Source organism: Salvelinus sp. IW2-2015, linkage group LG27 (genome assembly GCF_002910315.2).
Source record: "Salvelinus sp. IW2-2015 linkage group LG27, ASM291031v2, whole genome shotgun sequence".
Lineage (NCBI taxonomy): Eukaryota > Metazoa > Chordata > Actinopteri > Salmoniformes > Salmonidae > Salvelinus > Salvelinus sp. IW2-2015.
In genome coordinates, this window is record NC_036867.1 from 34,792,447 (window position 1) to 34,799,689 (window position 7,243).

The following is a 7,243-nucleotide window of genomic DNA, read 5'->3' on the forward strand; positions in this document are numbered from 1 at the left end:
ACCAGCGCCATACATCTGTACAGGACCATGGACAGCAACCCCGAACAAGCCACAGCATCACCCTGAACCTGTTCAGCACCATGGACAGCTCATCCTACAACCCCACCAGAAATCACATCGTCCAGACCCAGACCAAGACATTTGAGAGATTGACGTACTGGAGGCAGAAATGTGTGATTTCCCCGTAGATATGCTGCAAAGTCAAAATTGACTATATTGTAAAAAACAAATTGCTTTTTGGTCGTAATTTAAGGTTAGGGTTAGACATTAGGGGTTAATTACTTTGTGGCTGTTACTTTGTGGCTGTGCCAGCTAGTGACCACTCTGTAGAGCTGCCTCCAGAACAAGATTCATGAAGAAAAACGCTAACCTGCAGCCGAGACCAGGACAGATCCAGGCCCAGACCCTTAGGCACTAATGTTCACATCCCATACCTCCTTTATGTGGTTTTGAGTGTTYAAGACTCCAAGAGTCCATTTCCCCCCAAGAGGTGTTTGTACCGCTAGATGGAGTCAGAGGTAAGCCATTCATGGGGGTTGTAGGTGTGCTTCCCAAATGMCACTCTATTCCCTATATAGTGCACTACTTTTGACCAGAGCCCATGGGTTTTATTGTTGTCTTTACAGATTTGGAACAAAATCAAATGTCAGAAAGATCATTCTATCAATGAATTGCCTTTTAAATACTTTATTTCACATTTAGAGTGCAGGTACATGTCATGTTGTCGTTAGATTTCACTGCTATAATGAAAAGTACAACTCCTGTTATAGTTATTTGTCACGGATKATTATCCTAACATATACAACACAATACAATAGTTAAACGTTTCAATGGTAACAAACCACAGACAAAGTTGTTATTTTGTTTAAAATACATCAAAATKATATCTCTTTCTAAGAATCTAATGCAATTTGTGCTCAATTCATCAGACAACATACTGTATCAATCTGAGGCCGGTGCATGCAGAAAGCCCTTTGGGTTAGTCTGAAATGTATATTATTGAATAAATATATAATTCTAATAAATGAAATGTTAGTAGGAGTAAGCCYATATTCTCTTGCATCTTTGCCATCTCTGGCTTTGACGCTTCATCCTGGCACACAGCTTTTAGACGTTTTTTCCACACTCGGGACACATGATCTCATCGCGGGCCGTCAGAAAGCCCCTTCCCACCAGGGAGATGGAGCACTTCTTGCAGTTGAAGCACTTGTTGTGCCACTGGCGCTCTTCAAASGAGATGTACTTGCTGCCACCCAGACCTGCACAAGCAAGACAAGACAGGCATAGAGAGGGAGGGATGGAGAAAGATGTGAGCGTGGGAACACTGTCCGGCGCACTTCCTTATAAATTACTCCGGATCACTAAAGTAATAATACTCTAATAGATAGTGAGTAAGTACATTTTTCTGGAAGGAATTCAMAACCCATGAGCTGAGTGCCATGTCTCTATAACAACAGATAAATAGATCACCTGACTAGTTAATATGTAACCTCACTGTAAGWAAGGAACYTTGAGTTGGGGTCGTAACTACGGAATGTTTTGAATAGGAGTGAATAGAAGTGGAGAGTATGGASTGAAAGGATAAGGAACCAGAGTATWTCAGGCRGGTTTTGTTTTGTCACRTGGTAAGGAAAAAGTCCTRGTCCTAGTGACACTTTATGAATATACACTGAGTGTACAAAACCTTTCTAATATTGAGTTGCACCCCCTTTTGCCCACAGAACAGCCTCAATCCGCCAGGGCATGGACTCTACAAGGTGTCGAAAGCATTCCACGTGGATGTTGGCCTATGTTGACTCTMTGCTTCCCATAGTTGTGTCAAGTTGGCTGGATGTCCTTTGGGTGGTGGACCATTCTTGATACACACAGGAAACTGTTGGGCGTGAAAACCYCAGCAGCGTTGCAGTTCATGACACACTCACACCCGTGCAACTGGCACCTACTACCATACCCCGTTAAAAGGCACTTAAGTCTTTAGTCTTGCCCGTTCACCCTCTGAATGGCACACATACACAATCAATATCTCAACGATTAAAAATCCTTCTTTAATTTGTCTCCTCCCCTTCTGATTGTGGATTTAACAGGTGACACCAATAAGGGATCATAGCCTTCACCTGGATTCACCTGGTCAGTCTGTCATGGAAAGAACAGGTGTTCCTAAAGTTTTGTCCACTCAGTGTATAGTTAACTATAGAGTATAGAGGGGTAAATCCTAACTTCCACTTATGTTGAACTTTCACTTACTCTGGAGCCAATTGTAACATCCACTTAAGTCAAATATTCACTTAGTCATGCATGGATGTCAATGGGAGACTAAGTGAAAGTTCAACATAAGTGGAAGTTAGGATTTACCCCTGCGAGGATGAGCCAATGTGAGTGATCATACGTACCACTGATAGGGGTGGTGCAGGTGGCACACTTCTTGGCATACAGGTTGCAGAAGCAGTTCAGGCAGTAGGCCAAGTCGTCCCGAGAGGTGAACCGCTGGCCAGACAGCTGCTGCTTACAACCGGTGCACAGGAAGCAGTCCTTATGCCACGGCTGATCGCGATAGGTCACCCCGCCTGTGGTGATTGGCTACAGGAGACAGAAACAGGAAGTGACAAGCTCAACCACCAATCAATAATTAGGTAACATCTATACCTGTGAAGGTATTTGGCCATGGGAAAAAGAWGTACTGCATAATGCAGGTTCAACTGAATTGAGGTGAACTTCAATTCATCACAAGCTTTGTTTTGTGTGCACAAGGAATCCGTTTTAAATGCTGACAAAGAATGGTAATAAATGTGAATCTGGAGAGGAGCAATCCATTTTAACACAGAACTCTCCAAAAGCATACAATCGGATGCAGTACACTCCATTTAAGCCCACTCCAGTGGGTTAATATTTGGGCTCCCGAGTGCACAGCAGTCTAAGGCACTATGGTCTCAGTGCTAGAGGCGTCACTACAGACACCCTGCTTCAAATCCAGACTGTCACAAACCGGCTGTGATTGGGAGTCCATAGGCGGCGCACAATTGGCCCAGAGTCGTCCGGGTGTGGCTGGTGTTGGTCGTCATTGTAGATAAGAGTTTGTTCTTAAGTGACTTGCCTAGTTAAAAAAAGGTTAAATGTAAATATATATATATATATATATACGTATATATATATACTACCTTCTTGCATTGGATACACTGCATGGCAAACTGCTTCTCGTAACAGGGCACGCAGTAGTTACTGTTGTCCTTATGGATGAAGTTCTTGGTGCGATTGGCTGCTGGCAGTGCGGGAAGTGAAGCAGGTCTCATGCCAGACTGTTGCCCTTATGCTCCATCTTCTTGGAGCCTGTAAACGAAGAGGAAAAAGAAGGAGAGGAGAAAGGGAGAAGCGGGGAGGTGAAGAGCAGAGAGATGGAGAGGGGGAGAGAAGAGGAGTGAGAGTGAAAGAGAGAAGTGTGAGAGAGAGAGAGAGAGAGAGAGAGAGAGAGAGAGAGGGAAGTGAGAGAGAGAAGAGAGAAGAGAGAGAGAGAGAGAGGAGAGAGAGAGAGAGAGAGAGAGAGAGAGAGAGAGAGGAGGAGAGAGAGAGAGAGAGAGAGAGAGAGAGAGAGAGAGAGAGAGAGAGAGAGAGAGAGAGAGAGAGAGAGGAGAAGAGAAGAGAGAGTAGGTGAGAGAGAGAGAGAGAGAGAGAGAGAGAGAGAGAGAGAGAGAGAAGAGAGGAGAGAGAGAGAGAGAGAGAGAGAGAGAGAGAGACACACAGAGGCGAGAGATAGATAGAGAGAGAAGAGAGACAGAGAGATAGAGAGATAGATACAGTTGAAGTCGGAAGTTTGCATACACCTTAGCCAAATACATTTAAACTCAATTTTTCACATATTCCTGACATTTAATCCAAGTAATAATTCCCTGTCTTAGGTCAGTTAGGATCACCCACTTATTTTAAGAATGTGAAATGTCAGAATAATAGGTAGAGAGAATAATTTATTTCAGCTTTTATTTCTTTCATCACATTCCCAGTGGGTCAGAAGTTACATACACTCAAATAGAATTTGGTAGCGTTGCCTTCAAATTGTTTAACGTGGGTCAAACATTTCGGGTAGCCTTCCACAAGCTTCCCGCAATAAGTTGGGTGAGCTTGGCCCATTCCTCCTGACAGAGCTGGTGTAATGAGTCAGGTTTGTAGGCCTCTTTGCTCGCATGCGCTTTTTCTATAGGATTGAGGTCAGGGCTTTGTGATGGCCACTCCAATACCTTGACTTTGTTGTCCTTAAGCCATTTTGCCACAAAATGTCGAAGTATGCTTGGGTCATTGTCCATTTGGAAGACCCATTTGCGACCAAGCTTTAACTTCCTGACGATGTCTTGAGATGTTGCTTCAACATATCCACATAAGTTTCCTCCCTCATGATGCCATCTATTTTGTGAAGTGTACCAGTCCCTCCTGCAGCAAAGCATCCCCACAATATGATGCTGCTACCCCCGTGCTTCACGGTTTGGGGATGGTGTTTCTTCGGCATTGCAAGCTCCACCTTTTCTCTCAACATAACAATGGTCATTATGGCCAAACAGTTCTATTTTGTTTCATCAGACCAGAGGACGTTTCTCCAAAAAGTACGATCTTTGTCCCCATGTGCAGTGGCAAACAGTAGTCTGGCTTTTTTAGGTGGTTTTGGAGCAGTGACTTCTTCCTTGCTGAGCGGCCTTTCAGGTTATGTCGATATAGGACTCGTTTTTTTCCTCCAGCATCTTCACAAGGTCCTTTGCTGTTGTTCTGAGATTGATTTGCACTTTTCACATAAAGTACATTCATTTCTAGGAGACAGAACGCATCTCCTTCCTGAGCGGTATTATAACGGCTGTGTGGTCCATGGTGTTTTATACTTGCGTACTATTGTTTGTACAGATGAACATTGTACCTTCAGGCATTTGGAAATTGCTCCCAAGGATGAACCAGACTTTGTGGAGTGCTACAAAAAATGTTTTTAGGTCTTTGCTGATTTCTTTGATTTTCCCATGATGTCAAGCAAAGAGGCACTGAGTTTGAAGGTAGCCTTGAAATACATCCACAGGTACACCTCCAATTGACTCAAATTGTCAATTAGCCTATCGGAAGCTTCTAAAGCCATGACATAATTTTCGGGAATTTTCCAAGCTTGTTAAAGCACAGTCAACTTAGTGTATGTAAACTTCCGACCGACTGGGGAATTTGTGATACAGTGAATTATAAGTGAAATAATCTGTCTATAAACAATTGTTGGAAAAAATATTTGTATCATGCACAAAGTAGATGTCCTGACCGACTTGCCAAAACTATAGTTTGTTAACAAGAAATATGTGGAGTGGTTGAAAAACRAGTTTTAATGACTCCAACCAAAGTGTATGTAAACTTCCGACTTCAACTGTAGATATAATAATATAATTGAGATCAGAGAAACAGGAAAATCAGGTTACACACAGACTGATCTTCCAGTGTGACACATTGAATAATGATACCAGTAGTGGTACTTGAGCTGGCTCCACCAAACTATGACAGACCATCCATCCACTGTCCCGCTTGACTGCTGCAAYGACATCATTCATTACATAAACTCCTAACACAGGTCCTAGTAGGTGGAAACTTGGCATCCATGATTGCACCAAATAGACTTGCTAGTAGCCAAATCCCACTCAAACCTCAACTCTGTTAGATGTCTGTCAAATCTGTCAACTCTTTCCCCTTCAGTAGTTTCCTTACCAGTACCAGTAGATTGTGTACTGGCCAAATCCAACTGAAAGACCATAAACTGACCCCCCCCCTCTCTGTCCGGCCAGACATTTCCTTACCTGGCATGATGGTCTTCTTGCACTCRTGGCACTTGGAGGAGTACTCGTTGGAGTAGCACTCGGTGCAGAGCAGCTGGTCGTCCTTGGTGGAGAAGGGCTTGTCCACCAGGGAGCAGCTACACTTGAAGCAGTGGAAGCAGTCGTCATGCCAGTGGCGGTCCTTGTAGGACAGGTCCTGAAGAAGGAGGAYGGGACAGAGAGTCAGGGTCAGGTATGTCTCCATTCACCTCGTTGCCTCCTTTTCTGGGATAATGGACATCGGCGTTTTGACTGAATCTAAGGCCCACCAGTCTGTTAAGATTACCACACACTGTGTTGTAGTGATCTGCCATGGCAGTGACCTCAACTCAACTCCTATCTGCTGGAGGCGTGGTGACAATGGATGTGTGACAACATGTGCTTAATTAGCTACCAATTTAGATGAATGACTGAATAATGACTGAGATGGGAGCAGGGGTGGTATTCACAGCTATGTGTTAGATAAACTGAAAGAGGCCTAGGACGGATGACTGGCTAGCTGCTACAGGGGACAGGGACATTCGGCACAGATGAGCCCCCCTCCAGGCCAATCCAGGGGGAGTGACAGTCATCTCATCTGTGACACTAATGATCATGTAAAGTGACACAAATTGCTGAAAAAACGCAAGGCAAGAATGCGAACTAGGAAGCCACAAGCTTCAAGTTTCACGTTTTATTAGTCGTATGTGATACATGTGGTGTTGACTGTCCAACGAAATGCTTACTTGCAGGTTCCTTCATGCAACAATGACAAGAAATAATAAAATATAGGAATATGAACATAAAGTAAATGGCAGAAGAATAGAATAAACATTATATAAGTACAAATCTGGAAGGCACTATTTATAGTCCAATATTTACACGTGGATTATGGAAGGGGGGATTGGGGGGCAAGTGTTTAAATTGTGTACTACACTGCTCAAAACAAAAAAATAAAGGGAACACTAAAATAACACATCCTAGATCTGAATGAATGAAACATTCTTATTAAATACTTTTTTCTTTAACACGATTGAAAATTAAATTCACTGAGCTGTTGTGCAAATGGAATAGACAAAAGGTGGAAATTATAGCATTAGCAGGGCACAACCCCCAATAAAGGAGTGGTTCTGAGGTGGTGAACACAGACCACTTCTCAGTTCCTATGCTTCTGGCTGATGTTTTGGTCACTTTTGAATGCTGCGGTGCTTTCACTCTAGTGGTAGCATGAGACGGAGTCTACAACCCACAAGTGGCTCAGGTAGTGCAGTCATCCAGGATGGCACATCAAGCGAGCTGTGTGGCAAGAAGGTTTGCTGTGTCTGGTCGCGTAGTGTCCAGAGCATGGAGGCGCTACCAGGAAAGACAGGCCAGTACATCAGAAGGACGTGGAGGAGGCCGTGGATGGCAACAACCACAGTCAGGACCGCTACCTCCGCCTTTGTGCA

General features: G+C 43.8%; 1 pseudogene; it reads right to left on the reverse strand.

Annotated features, from left to right (window-relative positions):
- Window positions 1-671: 671 nt before the first annotated feature.
- Window positions 672-7,243, reverse strand: part of LOC111953187 (four and a half LIM domains protein 2-like) — a 15,361-nt pseudogene continuing 8,789 nt past the window's right edge.